Below are 23,563 nucleotides of genomic sequence, written 5' to 3' on the forward strand. Positions count from 1 at the left end.
TGTGTCAAAACGTTGATTTATCAACATACTTTTTCAAATATACTGTAGTAAAATTGTACATAATACAAATCCTTCAATTCTGAGTTTATAAATATCACATTAATATTTATGAGTGATATCTAATTACTATTATGTATTATATAAAATATCATGTGTTATTAAGACATTTTAATTGTACAGTAAAGTATTATATATTAAATATTACTTTACATATATTATTAAAATAAATATTTATTTAGTAATAATAAATGGTTAAAATAATGTTACGTATACTTATTGAATTTACTTGAACTATATTTTGCCTCGCAAATACAATTTTTTTAATGAATGATTAGGCTACTTTTAAATGCGCAATTTCAGTTTTAAATTCAGAAATGTTACGAATATTTAAAAAATAAATACAATGTCTAAAGCGTTTTAGTGTATTTTGTACTTTGTTTTCTAAATGAAATCTTTGTATTGAGTTCATGATCGTGACAGTATAATCATGTATAACGTTTTTTGCACATAATACACACAAGAAATAATTTTATTAGCATGCAAACGTTTTTTTATTTATTAAAAAAATCACATACGATCAAGATAATGCGATAATGAGCAGGTACTAAGAAATAATAACGCACATTATGATAATTCAAGATAACGATAATTTATAACAATAATACCACCACGACATTCTCCAAGACAGTAATTTTATTTAATAAGAGAACGGTCGATATATGCAATTAGAGAACCAGAAAAATATATCTATTGATATAACGTGTGTTGCAAACGCCCATCGTTAAAGAAAAATCGTGCCATTAAGGACAGATTAGTGCTTGACGTTCAAGTTTTACGACCTATCCTTTACTACGACAATAACCAGCACATGGCATAGGTCGGACGTTAACCGAAAAGGACCTCACTTGAGGCGTAACGACACAATTATAAAAAAATATTAATCGACGATCGTTAACACAAAGATTGCACTCACATTTTTAAAAGTTCAACAAAACTATTTTTTTAATATAAAAGTAACTTTAATTTTTTTTTAAATTTAAACGATAGCTTATACTTCTAGGTTTTAGAATATTTTTTTTTATTTAAATTTCGCGAACCACATTTTGACAAACAGTGCCGTGTGCGCGTGCGAACCGTCCGTCGTTTCGGAGGAGACTGATCTGGCGCCGAACTCCTTCAAAGACAGGTGTATGAGGGGTGTTTGAAAAGTTCACGATTTGACATTGAAATACATAACAAATATATAATGCTTTTGACACAAGATTAATGAATTTTATCAAAACTTTTATCAAACTTTGTATGGACTACTTAGCATAAAACGCATTATCCTCTTAGCTCTGGGTAAAACGACTAAAAGTGATTTGTTATATAATACAAATTTGCGTAAATGTTGAAAACAAAGTAACACATTTGAGTAATACTATTCATTGTCATCATAATAACACCAAAAATGAAAAATAATTGGATCAAGTTGAGGAAATGGCTACATGCCAATTATAAAAGTTTCAATAGTTTTTGGACAGAAAATAGAAAAAAACATGAAATAAATACGAGAAGAGATTGTCGAACATACAAGTAGAGAAAATGTATAGTATTTATATATTATTTAATCGAATATCATATGTTAAGATTTTATTATATGCTAATGTGAAATTATCTGTACATTAAGAATTAATATTTATTTATCTTGTAGTATATATTTCTCCATTAATAGCTAAATAGGAAAAATGTCACTTCAAAAACAAACGATCGAAAGAAACCCAAGATCCATACGTAAATAATGACCACGACAGAATTAATCTTTTGAGATTAAATATTTATTTATCCTTAAGGGGGGTCCTACGTGACGTTGTATTTATAGTTTTATTTTAAGTAATACGCTTTATAAACAAATCCTCAAAAAAAAACCCGTAGTCTAAAACATCTTTTTGACTATAAATAATAAACTGGAATGCAAGCGTTAAAATGTAAGATTAAAAAGCTTCAATAGATGCTTTCAAAATTTTTGGACGGAAAGATCGTTTGTCAAAAATGTGTCAAAAATATGTTTTAAGAGAAGTATTTATTGATAGAATAGAATAACACAATTTAAAGCCAGTTGATGTGCTTAGAAATAAAAATAAAAAAAATATACAAAACATAAAAAAATATATATATATTAAACTTAACATAGCCAAGTATAAAATGACCAGATTTTTTAGCTATTATATATTTTATGGTTATATGTATATTTATAATATATTGAACAAATATAAAAATATAATATTTCAGTATATTTTTAAGCTTTTGACGGTTCAGTTGCTAATCAATTACTTTTCTAGATATTTCTAATTTTTTCGCTAATATATAAGTACGACGAAAGGTCAAAATTGCAATAAAACTTACATGATTTCTGTGTTTGAATTATGAACTTTTCAAATATCCCGTATATCTACTTGGTTGTCTCGTAAAGACGTCGGTGAGTCTCAATATCCATAGTAAAACACCTCACCCTTATTCCGAAATTGTCGTAGGGCTGGAATTTCCCTTTCACCCCGTTCGTACTAAATCTAACCTGAGATATTTATCGGCTTTCGATGAAGCGAAAATAAGCTCGAATTTTTGCCATGTCAATGTTAAAATAGTATTTCAAAGCCATTCCGTATATTTATTTGTACATAAATACGTCTAAAATTATTTACAATACTTTCAAGGAGGGTTTTTGATTTAGTTTATAGTTTTTTTGTAATACTTATGAATGCTAAGAGACTCGGAGAAGAGTCGTGTCATTCTGAAAAATTGCATTGTTATTACGCCAATTGGGCTAAGTTGTTCTCACGCTAGAGAGCAAAGCTCTATTCATGTCTTGTAAAGTGCTCAGAGGGTTTACGATATTGGAATACTTTTTTATAATTATTAATTAAATATAAACTATTTTTTATAACGTATTTTATATAAAAAAAAACATTTTGTAATGTGATCATTATAATATCCGACACTGTTGCTTTGATAGAATACTAAAAATGTAACTCAAACCATAAAATTACGAGATGAAAACTACTATAAAATATTTTCTAATATTGTATCATATATTAGGAAAAACTTAAATATAATGCGAAAATCTCATGAGCAAGTATCCAAGTTTACATATATTTTGAAAGCATATAAGTACAAATAAAAAAATAAATATGAGTTTGTATATGCATATAAGTATATATAAAGGTAAGAATAGCGCAGTTCGTAAAATCTAGACTGGTAGCCCAAATGTCGCGGGTTCGAGCCACGGCAGCAGACTCGAAATTTTATTTATTTAACAGCGTCAATTGCAAAGTAATAAATTAAAATAAACGGTTAAGTGTGAGATGTAATAATGTAGATATTTACACACAATAGATTAAATATATGCTGAATTTAATAATAGTACTATTTTGGTTTCAATAGTTTTTTTGTTATACTAGATTTTATAAGAAAATAATATTAATAAAATCGAAAACAATTTTGTTTTTTTACTCCTAATAACCAACGCCGAAAGAATTCATGTGTTTGATAAGCTTGTTAAGAAGCTGGATGACTCGTGCAAAAGAGGCGTTCTCAAGCATTGATGTACTGGCCGTGACGAGCAAGAACGAGGGACGCGATCGCGACTCTCTAGGATACTCTTTGAAAATCGCTGAGCATTGTCGGATTATTTACACCGCTCCTAAGTAACTTAGTACATCATCAAGTAGATGCTATGTTAAGAATGTAAAATATCTTAACGCTCCTAGCAAAAAGGCACTAGTATTAAAATACAGATACGACCCGTTCTGTCTCTTGTAGATGTGTTTAAATTTAATTTTTTTAAATCTCTTTAACAATAAGGAGTACTTCTTATCTATAATATAGTGCTCATTAAATCAGAAAAGTTAGCGTATTTTTATTTAACTTAAAAAGTCTATAGTTATGTAATATTTTGCGTATTTATGGCTTAAGTGTCTGAGATATTGAAATCTAGATATATTCTCATATAACGCTTTCTCATATTGTTTTATGTGTAGATCTGGAAAGAAAACTTTCTGGTTATACAAGTGGAATAAATTATCTTACTCAAGTACGAATTATGTCATTAGAGTATGTTCTACTTTTTATATAATAACAATACTTTGTTAACATAAGGATTATAATAAAAATAATGATTTGTCTTAGTCTTCAACATGACACCTGTAATAGTGAAATTGTTTTTCTGTCCAACAAATCAAAAATTAAGATTTAGTCCTAATAACAAATAATAAAAAATCTAAAAATTTAAAGTTGAGCCGAAATTTATAAAGTATGTTTTACAATACATTAAATAAAATGCCACCAGTTGGAATCTAATCTAGACTGCTTTGTACAGAGATATTTTATTATATAGTATATATTATAATTATATATGTTTATGTTGAATTAAATAATCATTTTCCTAACACATATGATAATACGCGTATTGTATTACGTGACACAGCACGGTCGTATCGCACGTTTTTCCCAGATAAAATCATAAATAATCTCTGTAAGACCATAAATACTTTCACAACCTACACGTGAGTAAATATAATACAATATTTACACCGAGATTGTTATATAAATACATTCGCAGTGGCGAACAACAACAAGAAACTGAGCGACTATCCATCATCTAGCCTAATACCCAGGGCTTTAACTGCGTACCCAATCTGCTGACGTCACCGACGACAAACGAGGATTTTTCGAGGCAATCTTGATTTCGAAACAGACAAATTGTCCCACCCTTTCGAGACGAGCTAATTAAATTAAATTAACGGTCCTCGAATATGCCTCGATGGCTCGCGAAGAATTCCAGCGTCCAAAAGGAGCCGCTCTTTGTCGCAATGTCCAAATTGGTCTTGTGTTGTTGTGGTGTTCTTAGACAAAGGTATTGCCAGTCATTGTTGAGAGAGTTCGACTTGAACAAAAAAATCAAACTATGAACTTTTGCAATGTTTCTGCCTCAAAAAAGTTTAACTTCTATGGATCGATTGTAAATAAACTGTAGCGCGATATACTGCGGTGAGATCATTGGTTAGAAATTTGCGATTTTGCAGTGTTCTTGTCGCATTAAAACAAGAAAATGATCTAACATGCCCATTGACCCATTTGATTTTATGTCGATAATTAGCTTGTTGCAACGTTGCGTGCAACACGCAGATAAAATATAAAGTAACCAATTAATGATTCAGCTTCCTTGTTACATTTTGACAATATCTTAAATAGATGAACACATATCATAATAATTTTTTAACGCCTTTACAATTTATAGATAGTATATATTAATACAATTTACAAATAAAACAAGATTATAAACTATTTTAATATTGATCCAAGAAATATGTATCCATTTTTGTTTAATTAGACAAGTAAAATATTGCTAAAATCATTTATCTGACAGTATAAATTTAGGTTTGAAAACAGGTCTTATAAACATTTGTATAGTGGTACAAAAAACTCATAATATTAACCTTGTTTTGAAGCAAAAAACTTTTTTTTTAAATATAATATTTTTAAACAGTATCATAAGGGTATTTAAAAGCTCTATTCTGTATCAAAAATTCAAGTCTCAATCCTTAAAACGAACGAAATAAATGCGTTAACTATATGCCAAGTCGCATAAAAGCTCGTATGGGGGTCCGATTAATTTACCATAAAACTTTTTTTTAAAAAAAAAAAATATATATATATATTTTATTGGGATGCAGATTAAGCTTCTCAACACTTTTTGTGTAAAACATTTTTAGTATGATTTTATCCCACGAATTTATGACACTTTAAGTTTTAAATTTGCAGCCATTTTGTAAAAAAAATTTTTATAATGAATATTATGGGGGAGCTTAAAAATTTAATACGCAATCGTCAAAACAAAGAAATTAAGAGAGTTAACTTTTTTGCCTCAAAGTCTCAAAAAGATCTGATACATCGTTTGTTTTGAAGCAAAAAACTATTTTTTTTTAATATTTTATTTCGATGCAGGTTTAGCTTCTAAACGTTTTATATTAAGCAATCTTTTGCGTAAGATTTAAACATACGGAGTTATCAGTCTTTAAGTTTTTAAATTTGCCGCAATTTTACAAAAAATTGACATATTGGATTTCGCTATTGAACATATACAAAAAAATGTTTGCGGAGATTGAATATATAATCATCTGAATATACAGACTTATTTAAAGATAAATTAAAAATAATCTTAACAAGATTCAAATTTAATTTAATTTATTTCATATGTTTTTTATTATTCATTTATTTAACTCATTCTGCGGTTACAATATAATACATTTAAATTATGCATGTACGTATACATTTAGAAAAATACAATAAATACAATTAAAGTATTTATTATTAAATTTTAAAAGAATAACTAAGAAAAATACCGAAAAATACATATCATTAGTATAATGATATGATATATGTATTATTTATAATCTTAATTTTTTAATCAGTAAGTTTGTATTATACATCAAAATATATTTTTATGAGGTTGCGGTATTTATAAAAAAATTATGTGATTTTATTTAATTATTATTTTACTAATCCTTTTTTTTAATATTATTAAATTGTGCAAAAATGAAAAATATAATAGTATAAATATCATCTAAAGCTATTTGATTGCTTATTTTTAATATGTTAAATATAACGTGTAAAGAATAACCAAGCAATATAAATGCTAATAAATCAAAAGCAATTTTCATTAATATAAAATTAATAAAAACGCAAATAAAACCTTATTTTAAAACCATTTTAACTGGTGCTATTTTTTGCGCACAAGATCAGTTCTTAATATGTTTTAAATTTTAGATATAATCAATTTTTGAAATGTTTTTAGTTATACATCTGTAAAAAGCATGTATTAAATATTTTTGAATCATTATTGTTTCGCCATATATAAATAGTCAAATATTTTTACTGATTTATATAGTGAAATATTTGATAGAAAGATCAATAAAATGTAATTGGAGTTATTTTTACTAGGGGTTAAAAATACGATTGAATTTTGTGCCGACCTGTATATGAACGTAATTATCCAATACACTAAGACCGAAAGTTATTTTTGACATTAATTCAATAAAGACTGAGAAAACGGCTCGATACGCATTTGGTTGATGAAATTACGAACTTTATACGATATGCGAATTAAAATAATCTAATTATCCAGTAATAAAACCAGCCAATTGAAGAAGTCAATGACTAGTAAATTTAACATTTAAAATTTGTATTAAAAAATAAGTCTGAGTGCATTTTGGCTGAAACGAAAAATTATTTATATATGCACTTGGGTAAAAATCACGGTACGGAATTTTGACTCCCTGACGGATGTCAGTCAAATGGACATGTTAAAAGCTCTGTTTCAAAATTCGCCATTATATCGAATCGAGTCGTATTGAATATGTATAACTTTTTGTTTTAGTTAGGTTGTATGGGACACAAGAGGCTTTCGACGGTTCATTGTCCTCGGCTATGATCTTACGGAGGAAAGTGACGCGATGAAATCTCGATTTGGCGACATGACATTGTAGCGTTTTGAGATTTTGATTAATGATTGAAATTTGGTAGATTTTTTTATGATGCGACATCGCAGTTTCTCGCATATAACGCGAGAATTTCCCTTTTGAAGGCTTTGACGGCGTATAGCGCTTTTGATGAAATATGACGTGACGCGAAATTAAAAGATAATATATTATGATTTGACAATATTTATTCTATAGCTTGTATTTTTTTAAAAGTACAATTTATATATACATACGTATATGTTTTAAATATTCCTCAAGCTACTACAAGTCTTTTGATTGTAAAAAATGTCAGAAAAATAAAATAAAATTTTTAAGAAGAGTCAGACTATTGATAAAAGTTCATTTCTAAATCTTAATTTTTCAGCAAAATCAGATTTCGATTTATGTTCATTTTTTATCGCGTAACAAAATAATAATAAAAATAAAAATACTTCAAGCTTAAAGCCAATTAATGTTATCTCAGTAAGATTTTCACGAAAAGCGTTTCAGACAGTAAACTTTTTCCTTAACCACTTGACAAACCTAAATTTGATTTACGTCTGATACGGTACTGATTGATGCTTCCAAAACGTGAAATATATTCTACATTTAGAATGTCCTAGATATCTTGTAAACCTTACCCCACATTATCTAGATCATATCAAACATTCGACGCTCAAAATTTCCCAAAGAATTATTGCCACAACTACAGAAAACAAATATTTTCAGTCAATTTCGCGAGCAAACTTTGCTTAATTTAATCAACCGTACAAATACGAATTGATAAATGATCTATTTTTATTTATGGGAATATATTAAATATTTATATGGCGCACAGTTTCCGAATCACATTAATATAAACTCTTGAATGTTCATAATTTGTATAGATATATTAAAAAAATTGAAAATATTGATTTATACTTATATCCGTTTCGGTATTTTACGGAAGTCATTTGGAAAAGTTTTATTGAGATGCTACTTTTATGCTCATAGTGTAAAAATATAAAAATTAAGACTTTGCAAGAATAAATATGCACACTTTGATTATTGTTTGCTTGATTGTATAATATTAAAAATTAAACTGAAAATTTTATATGTTTAATAAATATTTGTAAAGAACTTTGGACTACCATATACAAGAGACTGCATTGCTATAGAATCTATGCACATTTTTTTTTATCAAAATTCATCTCGCTTGACAACAATAGAGCTTTTTCAATATGATACCGCTATAGAGAAAAAAGTGTTTAAATTCATACGCTTCTCAGAAGACTTCCCAATAGGAAACGATACATATTAGCTCACATTTAGAATCTTTTACTTCTCGGAATTGCTCGTATATCCACCGCGGATTGATACTATCGTTTCCATCTATCGCCACAATGAGATCAAACATCTCTCTTTGGGTTTTTAAATGAGATTTCCGAGAAGATTGAGGATGTTTCGCAAAAGGTGAGTAAAAAATATGTTTCGAGCTTTGGCGCTCAATTAAAAGCTCGATGTATGCCGTTTGTCTTTGTCGAGAGCTTTTTACGAGGATAAGTCGCGTGGTCGTAAATTGAGTCATCATTATTTTGCTTGGCGGCGCAAGAACTGCAATTTATCGAGACGACGTAGAAGAATGTGGCTAAGGAGTGCGAGCTTTATTAAGAAATGATAGCACCACGTGAAAGCTTTTACTGGAGATGAATATTCCCAAAATATAAGAAAGTTATTATTTCTATATATTCATATAATTTCAAAGACACTGAAGTTGAAATTGGTCCATATTTTCACAAATCAAGAGCTTTATGATATTTTGCAAAGCTCTATTTGACAGTTTATAATACACTAATTTTGCTACAATTCGCACAATACAATTATCCTAACATACCCTTTATACAATACAAATTATTATTATTGTGTTATTCAGCGATATTATTCTTGTCATGTGAATCGCGATACTCCACAATTTATTATCGGCGCTTTTATCAAAGGACCTCCATAGGACCAAATCGATTGTTATTCCGCTCGCCTTTCGAAGGAAGCAACTGTCTTGACAGCAGATATAGTATATTTCTGTATACACACTGAAAAAATCGCCATATCCAATCGCATTTTATCACCATCCGAATAAGGCCAAACCGTTCTTTGATTGACGTGACCATTATTGTCCAATGTTTTTTGGTGTCGGAAAATGGCCGTCATTAACGCCGTTTGACCTAAAGGATTTAATCTACCAATTTTTTTCAGAAACCGATTTGAATATAATGTATTATGCTAGAGTCGAAAACTCATTCGTGTGTATATAATGTGCCATTTGTATTCATTATTTTTTTTTTTCGTAATATTTATTATACAATGAAAAAAAAGGTTGTCGACTCATTGCGGCACGTTTTTAAATCAATTAAATTCGAACGACTATCTCATACAGTGCGATGATTGCTTTTTGGTCATTATTGCCGTTGTTGGTATTCATATTGTATTTTTTACAAAATGTAAATAGCCAAATGTTACTTTGGTCATACGTCATTGTGTGTACTTTCAATAATTTAATACCTGACTTGACTGCAAAATTTCAAATCAACAATAATTCTATATCGTTATATTTAACCCTATAATAGTATATAATTTATATTTAAAATATAAATAGTATTTACTACTTTAAAATGATAGTATAAATCATTATTATTAAAATAATAAGTGATTTTCATTAGTTGTCAGACAATTTTTATATACTAATAGGGCAACCCTTAAAATAGTGTGCAACTATAATATATACAAGTGCAGAGTATGAGCAAAATATTTTAGCAGATAGTTTCAACCGTAATACTGAGAACTATATAAAGGAATTTGTCATTTTTAATTACTTAAAAAGGGATCGCAGGCCCAATATTGTAGTATAAATGCGTCGAAGAGTTAGAGAAGAATATCTAGCTGATTACGTAGCATCCAAAGTAAAATATTTTGGCGGAAGCGGTATGTTCTGGAGTTGCATGACAGCAGCAGGAGTAGGAAACCTATACACTTGTTGGGGTAGAGTGAGTAGTTACATTTATATTTCAATTTTGGAATCCACTTTAATGGATTCCTACAGAAAAATATTAAAAATAAGCATAGATCACGCTACTATCCAATTCCAGTAAGACAATGCTCCGTGCCATACTAAGCTAAAAAGCAGGGGTTGGATGGTCAGCCACCAGACCTAAATTCTATATTTCATTTATGCTCTAAATTAAAAGAAAATGTTGCCCAACATAATTGCAAGAAGAAATTGAGCTGCAAGAAAAATTGCAGATGCATTTAACAAGCATATTTTCACTTTAATAATAAAAAAAAAAATTGTCCTGTAAAAATCTTTGCCACATATTTAAAAAAATATTTTCGATAAATGTGTACATTTAGAATACTTAGTTTTTCTAAATATTAAGTAGTAAAAAAGGGTTTGCATTATAGTATGATTTATGTGGCCTTAAATAAAATTTAAATTTATATTGGCAATACATTTTTTTACATTTAAATAAATTGTCAATTAGGTACTTGAACGTGTATTACATGAATTGTAAAACATGAACAAAAAAAATATTTCTTGTTTGCATAGCAAACGCTTTATATAAACTAGAATCCTAAATTTTTCAATTTATGTGAAATATTTTGCTTTTTTTGATGGACAAAACATAAAAATCTAATATATAAATATTAAAAATAGTAAAAAAATAGTTTAACCTTACATTATATATAACTTTTTAACTATTTTAAAACATTGCTCATTATTTAATTTAATTATTTTTTTATCTATTGAAAAACTTTTGTGTTTTTATTTATTGTAAATAGGGTAAACACTAGTAATTTAATCAATGTCTGTAAATTTATGACTAAAAACTAATAATATAGCTAACAATCTAGCTTGATTTATTTTAATTTTTCCATCCGTAAGATTAGGAAAATATAAGAAAACCTAATCTATAATAATTGTTTAGAATTATAATTATATGAAAATCACTAATTTAGATCTCCCAGACACGAAATAAATTAAAACCACTTGATGTTTGCACCCATGTCTTTAAAGATGTCGAGTTATATCAATGGTATATAACTATGATCTAATTTAGAAACAAAATAATTTTTTTTTTTACCTAAAAGCATATGATAAGTCTAGATTTGGTTAATAAACCAACGCAGATTAAAGTCCTTGATCCTTTAATCATTTCAGGTGACTTAGAACAGATACAGAATATTTGTTTTTAACTAATACATATATTTTTTAACACTTTGTCGCATGTAACAGCGTAAAAATTGTAAAATTAAAATATGTGCAATTTATCAGTGTTGTTTAGTACAGTTCGGAAAATATATGTAAGAATAACTATTTTTGTTTAAATACGGTCCAACGGTTTGAGTGCATATTGCGGTGCAATAAAAATCAGAAATGAATCTTGTTGCGTAAATTAAAAACTGTTATATTGTTTAAAAGACTACTATTCTCCGATTCTTAGTCTTCTCACTAATTTTGACGCAACGATTATGTAGATTAAATACTGATTACAATAAAGTTTTGTCTTTAAAATCTAAAATATAATAACTTGTAAGAATAAATGTCGAAGAAGAGTAGTGTTCTGATTTATTTAAAATATGTCCAGCAAGTCTTTTATAGTCAAAATGCTTTGACGAAACGCGCTTTTAGCGCTTGCTTTTATATACATTAAAACCATTCAGTTTGGATGCAGGCATAAACCTACTTATTGTAAAGTATTTAGAAAAACGAAATTAATGATTAAAAACACATGCGAGTGATTCGCTGGTCCTTCGAAGCCACGGTAAGACCGTTGAATTAAGGCGAATATAGTGCCAGAAACAATTAAATTGAACATATTTTAAAAATTGAAATAATAAAGTAACAAATATAAACCATTAATCAAGAAGATTTTCTGTCTACAATTATAAAAAAATATTTAAATTAGGAAAAGAGATTTACCGAATATTTTTGTATAAAAGATGTGCGTTATTTTAATTAAAAAAAATAGTCATTACAAACTTATGTATTAATAAAATTCAGGATAAGAGAAAGTAAGAATGGCAGAAATTAATTAGTTGATTTTTTATTATTGTAAATAATTTCTTTGTATTCGTGTGATACATAAATAATTATTTTAACCATTTTTCTATATAGTAACATGATAGGGCATCCCGAGTCATACTATTTATGTGACAATTCATTTATAATATAAGTGGTAAAAAATATTTCGAATAATTGTAGCAAAAGATATAGCGTCTTTACAAATTAAGTTCGTTAAAGTCAATTTTTGGGTTTAGCCATTTAAATAATGATTAAAAACCTATTATATTATATATATGATTTTTTATCAATAACACGAAATTGTATATGGAAGCTTAATAAGTATGATTATATATTTTAAAATAATACTTGTGGTTATTAAAAATTAATATCGAAAATACTTCGTGATTTGCCTCAAGGATATATCATTAAACTTTCATCTTGATGATTTTTTCGTGATTTTGCAAAATACGTGAGAAATGTGTCAGATCGTGTTTGCAAATTGATTATATAGTGTTACAATAAATTCCTTTAACCCGCCGGCACTCAACGGGTTAAACGTCGTATTTGTTGTTGCTACAGATTGACATAGGAATTTAATACGGTATTTCGTTAACTGACAACATATTTTATATTCACGGAATAGAAACCCACTTCTAATCTGACTCGTGCAATCTCATATCATTTGAAACGGAACACGAGCACGTGCGAGAATTTATTAAATATTTTTTGTGTGCATAATAACGTCATGTTGAAATAATATTTGGTTTTAATTAAGAATACTTGTAATTGATGCGTTACAATAAATAATTGGTCATTATCATACCAGAGCGGGTTGTATAACATTGATTGATTTTACGAACCGTTGATTCTTCGATTCGCATGTAAATCATTTTTTTGCGGCCATTTAAAAATTATTTTATTGAAGTTAAATTAAATAAAGTTGAAAAAATGTTGGTCATCGCTCGTGCATGATTTTCTGATTATTCAGCTGGCGTGAGATAAAATATTCCTGATTGAAACATTTAACAATGTCAGATATGCAGCTTCTGATTTGCATGACGTTTCAAAAAAGGTGTGTTACCGCTTTTTATGTTTGACTTACAAACATACAGTGGTCGAAAAAATATGATAAACTATTAACTATATATAAGTAAAATTAGAACAGATTGTAAATATTTATTTTATTGATAAAAAAAATATATTTTCAGATACATTGATTGAAAAATATAAATTTATTAATATTAATTACACAGAAGTTATTTGGATTGGGGAAATATTGACATCATATTTTGGTTAAGCAATCAATATTTTGATGTCTAATTATACGATTTATTTAAGCTACTCTGGGGTAACCTGCGTAAGGCCATAATAAAAATCATTAATTGAACAAATACACTTTACAAACAAATATTTAAGAGAAAATGTAAACAACGACCACAACAGACTTTAGAAAACTATAAACATGAATCACAGTAGCCTAAACTATAAGTATTATATATGATACTACTATTAGTAATACCAAACTAAATAATTACTATGAGTCATTTAAATAAGACCCAAGCCATAGCCAAATGATGATACACTTTATCATTGCCTTTTGATGTAACCGTGAAACACAAAGAAAATCTGTGCTTTTGGGCCCAACGCCGGGGCTTCGCCCTTGACTACTAGTATGGCTACACAGAAGCCCAAACCGGCACCTTTAGATACTGTAGCTCCTAGAGTACAAACCAACATCAGTAAAAAGTTGTTAAGGCATTGCAAAAATTTGTGATTGCAGCACAGATTCTGAATAGTGCATAAAATAGGTGTTTATTTGTAGAATTTTACTAATTTGCCTTTTAGCCTAAATAAGTCCTAATTTATTATCTACTGTAGCTTTACTCTGAGTTATAAAGTATTTAACAAATACATATGGGTGGTTGTCTCATGCAATGAAGTAAATATTTACCAACTAGGTAAGTAAGTATTAATCATCAGACTTTTAAGATGAGAATCAGTGATATCTATATATATGTATATCATTATAAATTATCATCTGTAATTTAAATTACAATCAAAAGATGTATAATTACAATGCAGGTGGAGAAAATTTTTTTATTATTAGCGCATTTTTATTAATAAAAAATCGAGTCTGCTGCCGTGACTTACGTACTACGGAATTACGACTTAAATTCAATTATATGTTTTAGAGCAGTGGTGTGTTTCTGTTTTGCGACCTTAAAATAGTTCGGGGGCACAAAATTTAAATATATTTATTTGTCAAAAAAAGAGGCTTTTATTCATCAATATAGTAGTAAAATACCGAAATAAATTTATAGGCAGTATCAGCAAACGAGAGCCAACCCAATAGCCGCAAGATAGAGTGTTAAGCGACGCGACGCAAATCGCGTACTCTCTCACTTTCTTATCGATCACCGGGAAATTAATACGTGATGAGGATAATGTGAGAAGTTTTCAGAACATGACTTACAGCTTGCGATTTAAAATATGTTTCATAAAATTGTGTGTTTAATTCGGGTCTATAACAAGCTAGAAGCATCAGTGCAAGTTTCATAAAATTCACTTTAAGTACGTTAAAAAAGTGTATAAATGGGTCGCAATTTTTTTTAACAAATTGGGGGGGGGGTCTGAAATAAAAATGTTTTGCGGATAAGCATATTTTTACAATAAACAACAGTTATGTATTAAATGGTACTATTTAAGAAATAAAAAATTATAAAATATTTTTATAGTGAGCATATAGATATATTTTTTTTATTAATTCTGAAAAATATTATTTAATTATATACAACACAATTCTATATTAAACTTATATAATACCAAAGAGAAATATACAATATATGGACTTAATGTGAAAATCGAGCACACTCATCAAATCCGTAACAGGAGAGACAAACAAAATAATAAAACTGATATAAAACTTAATAAGCAAGAAGTTTGAACGTCTGTAATGTTAAATAATGATAAATATTAACATTACTACGCCAAAAAATATGAAAAAGTACGATAAAACTTTTTATTGAATCAATTATAGCTGCGAGCAGAATTTCAAGATAATACCTTAACTACCAATTAACACATTAACTACCAGAAATATTATGATTAATTCACAGAAGTGAAGGTGTTAAGAAGGTGTGATGTACCAATAAAATCAGAACGGATTCGTTGACTTGTGGGGTCTAGCCGGAAGCAAAAGAAGATTGTTTCTAGGAGGTCTCTTCGTGTGGACTCCCACGGTGCTTTGCAAATAAACACTCTGAATGGATCATTTGTCAAAAGATTCTTATTGATTTTTTTATTATACATTTTTATATAATAATTTATGTACATACACACAATTAATAATGATGTATCTGAGATTGTGATGGAATTCAGTTCGATGAAAAGATCATTAGCGAAACATACTTTTTACGACGTACAAAGGTTGGTGACGTCTAGGGCATATTGATTGCCATATAGGCGTTTCTCAAACTTTCCAGTAAATCAGTATTTTTGATTGCTTTATAGTTATCAATGTATAATACATATTTTTTGCATAACAAACAATTTTCAGCATGGAAAATATTATTTATTATTTTCACTGACAAAGTTTTTAATGAAGGGTAGTTATTATCAGTATTAAAATTTATTTATTTTATTAATTTAATCAACTAATATAGCTAATTGTCTATACACTAAACAAATTTAATCAAAACATACATATAAAACATCTATAGAAATAAATAGAATATAAGAAAAGAAATTCATTTTTGCAGATTGTTTTAGGAATATTTCTATACAAATTTACACCTTCGTAAAATATTCCCCTGGCCGTACTCATTCTCTTAAACGTAACTATTCATAAATTGTCATATTTTTAGTATTAAATATATGTATATAATAATTTCCCATCATTTAAAAACAGCACCTGATTAGAGCAAAGATAAAATGTAAACTATTTTAATATCGGTTGAATATTACCCTTTTTATAAAATAATTTATTTTGTTTAGTATACTCATTTTCAACGATAAAATAAATAATATAAATCAATGATAAAATAAATCTCTTAGTGGAGCTTCTATTCTGTCTGTATGTGATTTTAAAATAATATATTGCGCTATCCTCGAAGCAGTTTTGTTTTGCATTGTTATTGTATTTAGGGATTTTTATAGGCATCTGGAAGCAAACACAATGGTTTGGTTTATAAGGGATTACCCGGGAGCTATACTCATAATTATCGGAGTATGACAATATACTAATTGGTTTTAATAAGTCTTTTTAGAATTTATTTCTGAGCTGCTATATAAAATAACTATGAACTAGAGAAGATAATCAGCCATGAAAATGATAAAATCGACTAGAAGCAAAAAATTGTATTTGTTTGCAACAAAAAATATTTTGTTAACATTTTTTGCTGCTTTTTATCAATAAAATATTATGCAAAATAGTACATATATTAATGTATTCTTTCACAAATTTAATATACTTTGTTGGTTGCATTTACAGATTTATGTTTGAAAGATTTTTTTGCATATTTTTTATAATATAGATTTAGATCATAGCGAAATAAATAAATTATCATAGTCATGAAAATGATAAAATAGAGTAGAAGAAAAACATTGTGTTTGTTAGAACCAAAAAATAATTTTGTTACTATTTTTTGCTGCATTTTGATAATAAAATATTCTGCAAAATAGTATATAAATATACTTTTTCACAAATATTCATGTTTTATTTGTTGCATCTACAGATTTTGTTATAGAGAATTTTAATAATAGCGAAATATTTTATTATCGCTAGGATTAAAATATTTTAATCATAGCGAAATAGATATATTATATTATTTAATACTATTTTTTTTTATAAAAACTAAAAACTATTACTATGTAATAATTAATCGAGAATTTTTTCATTAAGCAAAGACTTAAAAATAAAAAAAATTCTACAGAAAATTTATGGCTATTGTATTTGTTCCGTTACCTATGGATTATATTATTTTATCTTTGTGAAAAAAATATATAAAATGCTCAAATAGTTAATGAATCAGAAAATATGCAAAAAATCCTAAACATAGAATGAGAATATTTTAACTTAAAAATAAATTTACTAGTTATTAAAATCAACAGATGATTGAACATTAAAAATGGCTGAATATTCGATTACTATTAAAAAAAAATTTATGACATTATAAAATCGAATTTTACAACAGTATTTTAATAACTATAAAAAATTAAGATGTACATAGCTATATTAGGTAAAATAGTATAAATTAAACGTAGATAAGGGTAAATAAATGTGTTTAAGAAAATATGTATTGTATATAGATGTAAATTAACCGAATAAAATTAAACTATTTTTCTAAATAAAATAAAGAAATATCATAATATAAGTATATGATTTTAATTTATTTAGATTTTATAATACTTAATAATAAATAAGCTGTTTTTGAATTTTACATAAGTACAAAAACCCAAAATATAATTCAATAAGGATATCGAACTATTTAATTCACACAATTAGATTTATAAAAAATATAATTATAACTATCAGTACTTACATATAATAGATTTTGTAAATATTTCGGATAACTCACCTGAAACAAAAAAAAATATATTATTACATTAACTTTTTGGCAGAATACATTTTTTTGGTAATGTTATTTTTATGTTTTTATGATGTTCATTTTAAAAAATTTATAATTTACAATTTGGAAAACAATGATATATGTTTATTATACATAATATAATGCATTTCAGATTGACCCGATACAAGTTAAAATTTTGGTTACCGCAAAAAGAAAGATTCTCGTTCAAGCATAAAGATGCTATCGCTGACGTTCGATTATAAAATTTTGACATGAAGAAACGTGCAACGAAAATTATATTTTTTTTACATTTTGCCGCTAAAAAATTATATATTAATGTTATAATAAAATTCTAATATGCATAAGCTCTCGTTGCTAAAAATTTCATATTGAAACTCGCAAAACACTTTGTCGTGTTAATTCATCAAATCGAACGAGTTGTCATCGTCAGATCGCAGACAGGTAATTGAGTGAAGGCATTTAGTTTACGGAGTTATTCAAATAAGGGTCGAGGCGGGTTGTCGTCAACCTTTTATGGGCAAGGCAATTACGGTCGGCATTCTTCATGATGTGTTTTCGAATGGCACACGAAATTATTTTAACGTTAACCGTTGTTTCTACTTGAGCAAATGTCCGTGTCGTTAATCAAATTTTCTCAGCATATCTAAAAATATATCTGAGTTTATTTTTTACAATGTTTTTAAAAGCTTTTTAATGCGTATTATCGTCTTTCACGGTTGATTAAGCTCGATCCTTCAAGTTCTCGTTGTGCATTTAGTGATTGATTGATATTTCCTGTGCGATCGCTTACTCATTTTTTTTAGTATAAAAATGCTTATCAAATTTAACTTGGTGTTTCAATAAAAAACACCAAAAATATAGTAAATTATCCAAATTTATTAATTTTATATACTATATGAATATATATTTAGTTTTACTTATTTAATTTAAGTTAAGTTAAAAAACTGTAATGTATACTAAATAACACAACGAGTGTCTATAATAATGAAAAGATCTATATAATAAAAAGATATATGAAAAAACTGCATGACAAACTCCAGCTTTTTAAATATTGCAAAAATAGTAAGTGTTAAATCGTTCAACCCATTGCTTGATATTATATAGTATATTAAAAATATAGAGAATGATAAGAATGGGCTTAATGTGTTTTTATTCAAACACGCGGTTAATAAATGCATTTCGTCATCGTTTATTCGCGTTAATGAAATAAAATCTATAAATGAGGCAATACTAACGTATTTTTAATTGGCACGCTGCAGAAATACACATGCACCGGATGACAGACGCGTAAAATAGGGGGCGAGGGTTGACAATACGGGCTATTTTTACAAAGTAAACCCGTTTACCATTTGTTAAAATCATTCGCAGTTATCTGATATAATACAATTGTATGAAGTAGAACAAAGAAATTGATTTAAAGTGAGAAAGTATAAATATAATTTAATTTCACCTTATTTGTACACAATGATGCACCAAAGTATATTTCATGCAGGCGTCATAAATCCTTTTTAAACATTATACTATCAAAAGACACCCATAAACGTTTATCGATCATCTCGCAGTGACTGGCGATATATCGCCGTATCGCCACTCTATCTCAGTCGATTTATCTCTTAGCAGGCGTCCGATCCAGACGTTTCAGGTCATAAATAAAGATAGATTCAGGCGATAGGGTCATGATAGGCTGGACAAAAAGTCAAATATGGATATTGGTCCGTTGATGATGTTCTTAGCTGCAAGAATAAAATAACGAGGACCATTTATAAAGTCTCATAGAGATATTGTGTACAGTCCTTGGCGCGCGTGACGAGGATCCGGTTGAGAAAGATGACACTGATGGACACTTCCTCGACGGATAAACCACGCACGTTAAATTGCGTGACCTTACAAATATAAATCAAAGGTAAAATTTGAGCCGCGATTAATTTTCAGAACTCGTTTGTAATGGGATACGGTGAGTCTATTTTGATTTCGTCGTTCTTGGAACTGTGATTTGCGTATCGGGAATTTGTTTGTGATGTTTTAAATAGGCGATAGGTGCTATTGATGTATGTAATTGGCAAAAAACTAGGTGTCAATAGCGTTTGAGTAAAAGTAGCGGTTTTCCATAATATGTAATATTAAAAACTAGTAAAAATACTTTTTTATTCAATTAATTATGTGATTGTAAATATATTATATAAATAAAGAGCAGTTGGAATTATTATCAAAAAAAAATATTACTTTTAATTGGGATATCATTGAAATAAAATTGAAATTGTGTTTTATTTTAATTTAAATATTATGAAATAAGGCTGAATGCTCTATATTCTATTGTGAAATTTGTAGCTGCAGAATTTATTTTTTAATAATATAATATACTGTAAATGTGATTAATTATATTATTAGGTTGTAATAGCTTTTTTAACAAACTATATATTGAAGTATACAACAAAGAATAAGATATCAATCAGTCCATATCAGTTTGTCTTTTGATTGATGGAATTTTTTAATGAAGACGTCGCAAAAACGCAGTCCCCTTTTCGAGGCCATAACCATTTAAGGCACCGAAGGTCGACGGCATCGTCGCCAACAATTTTCGAAAAACTACTTATCCTAGAATTTTACCAAATTGACCTCAGAAACTAAACGATCTCAAGAGATTCCATCAGAGAATAAATTCCCAACCAGTTTATAGATCTCAATCTCGGTGAACAATAATAAATTGACATCAATCTAATTGCCGCTTAATTCTAAGAAAGACTACTGTAAATTAACTACAGTGTGGCTATACATTGTATACGTTAATAATATTTCCGTAAAAATCTTAAATTATTTGCTTTAAAATCAATTATTGAGCTAAAAGCTTATTAATAAACTCATTAAATTAATAAATTTATAATAAAATAGATTATTGCAAAAAAAAAACTTTCTGTTATTTTATAAATTTATCTAATCGTTTTTTTAAATAATTTTTAGTACATATTGTATTGTGAGGAGAACGATACAATTATAATAACTATACTTTATGATTTGATCTATTAAATTATGTGAAATTAAACCAATATCCATGAGAGACTTTGGTTTGGCTCAACAAAACATTGGAAATCATCATTTTAGGACAATTAAGAATCGATAAAACACATACGAAAGCTTCGCAGGCTTTCAAGAGCATTGAATCACCAAATAAACTCTTTAAGCCATTCTGTTTTTGAAGTTCGAGATATGCATATAATACATCACTATTACCGAATAATCATTATAAACGAACCTTTGTAGTGGACGGCCACATTGAAACGTAGACTTTCAGAAAGAGAATAAATGTGGAGCTAAACACTAATGCAATTAGCTCTCAACTGACTCAAATATCAAAAATATTCTATATATGTAGTGAAACAGTTTTTCAGGTTCTGTCTGAAAAAGTCATACTACATAAAAAAAAAGTATTTTTGTTATGTAGGGGAGGGGGGATGGTATTATTTAACATCCTGTACCATACGGTCCGTCAGTACAGTGATAATACCGATCATCACCTAACTCGGCTCATAGAAACTTGTCGTGGCAATAAGTTTATTAATAAATATGGAAAATGAAGTTACTGAAAATATTAAAAATAAACAGTAATCCCCCTCATAAGCTTTCGTGATAAACTTTGATTTTAAAAGCTAAAACTCTCCTTAAAATCTCCTTAAAATCGTCTAAAAAATTATTTAACGACACGAAAAAACAATTTAAATTTACTAATTAAAAATCTAATATTTTTTATAACAATATGAAATTGTCAATATTGTCATATTTTATATATTGTTATTTATGCCTTTATAGTTTAGACCAAAGAAATATATTCTTATAACGAACAAATTATATGTTTTTCAGTAACGCCAATTGAGCTGGATCATTCGATAATTTTTTTAATCTAATTGATTTAAATATTTGTTACTATTTTGCAGAAAAAGTTAATTTATCACGCATATTTTATATAAGCGCACGTGATGATTGAAGATTTAGATGGATTAAGGCCATTTGAAAATACATATTTCAAATGCATTTAAACAAAGGACAGTATATGTCAATAAAATGTGATAGTTACTCTAACTAAGAGAGCATAGTGACAGCGTTACCAAATCTACGTTACTTAATCTGGCACGCAAAAAGCATTTTTTATAAAAAAAGTAACTAAAAACAGCATTGTTTGATTCTGTCCTTAATCATTTCATTGTCGCGAAGATCGAGTGTAGGAAAGAGCAAAAGCATGTATCCTATATCAAAAATAATATACATAAAAGCGTTAGCGTATTCACGACACTTCCATCAAAATCATCTAAAATTCTGAAATTGACTGCTAATATATTTCACTTTCGAATTTTGTTGTACGGATAAATGTGTTTATTATTGATATTTAAAATAAGTGATCTACATATGCATTAAGCTGCCTCGCATTTATTATAAATACAAAAATAAATTTGTACATCTCCCATATGATTCGTACATATTGTATATATTATTAATTTCAATTATCACGTATTAATATTGTATTTACTTAAATTAATTATAAGTTAATTCATATTTATTTGTATTTATTGTCGGCTTTCTTTGAGGTCCGCACAACCTGATCCTTACGAATGAATGCGCCTCATCCGGCAACCATTTGGGCTCCGAGCCAGATTACAAGGAGCTAAAAAAGCTAACTGTAGTGCTTCACTGAGGATGTGATATATGCCGGTATGAGGGGATTGAACCCTACGATCGAGGTCCGTTAATCGGTCAGATCGAATCTGACGCGAGCATAATATAATAATATCTTGATGCATGCTTTTTAAGTAGACCTGAGTGATTAATCTTAGCGAGAATGGTTGCCATACATCATATGATAAATCACATTGACATTTTACCTAAACATGCAATTTTAATTTAATCGTCAATTTGTTAAGAATCTCATGAAAAAAATGTGTTAAAGAAAAGGCTTTCTAATGCTTTAATATTAACGTTAAAAGGCGCTTCGATCGTTCATGGATCGACTTGCTGATGCTACATGTATTTCAAGCCCTTTCACTGATATAACTGCCATTCATTTTATATGTCATAAGTTTTTAAAAAACACCCACTAGAATACAGCATTAAACAAAATTTTAAATGAGGCTTGGATATTAGTTTTAAAGTTACAAATAATTTTATTAAGTATTAATTGTTGGAGAAATTTTATACTTTATATTTTTATATTTTATAGAAATTTACTTTAAAGAGCAAAATCTGTCATTGAAATATTTTTATGTACTTTATTTTAAATATATAATGTATTATAACTATTATGTCTAAGAATTTCTCGATCAAATTTTTTGGTTAAGTTTGAAATTAACAGTTCAGAAAAACTTTAATTTGGGAAAAATATAACAATTAATATAAGATATAAAAACGCCAACAAAAAACCGTCCATTTTGTATAAAAATAAAATATTATTTAAA

At 27.8% G+C, this 23,563-nt stretch overlaps 1 protein-coding gene across 4 annotated transcripts in view; it reads right to left on the reverse strand.

The window, feature by feature from the left end:
* LOC148239552 (monocarboxylate transporter 12-like) overlaps nt 1–23,563 on the reverse strand; it is a 192,603-nt gene that overhangs the window by 66,187 nt on the left and 102,853 nt on the right. Inside the window, exon 1 of one of the 4 annotated variants that reach the window (XM_088197250.1) lies at nt 1,098–1,162. The exons of 2 other annotated variants lie outside the window; for them this stretch is intronic. The gene's annotated coding sequence lies outside the window, so the exon portion shown is untranslated. Of the gene's footprint in view, nt 1–973; nt 1,163–23,563 lie in introns of those variants that run through there. One more of the 4 variants, XM_088197242.1, reaches the window with a different exon arrangement.

The sequence above is a fragment of the Plectrocnemia conspersa genome, unplaced genomic scaffold (assembly GCF_051122295.1).
Source record: "Plectrocnemia conspersa isolate PC_06_02 unplaced genomic scaffold, ASM5112229v1 ptg000001l, whole genome shotgun sequence".
Lineage (NCBI taxonomy): Eukaryota > Metazoa > Arthropoda > Insecta > Trichoptera > Polycentropodidae > Plectrocnemia > Plectrocnemia conspersa.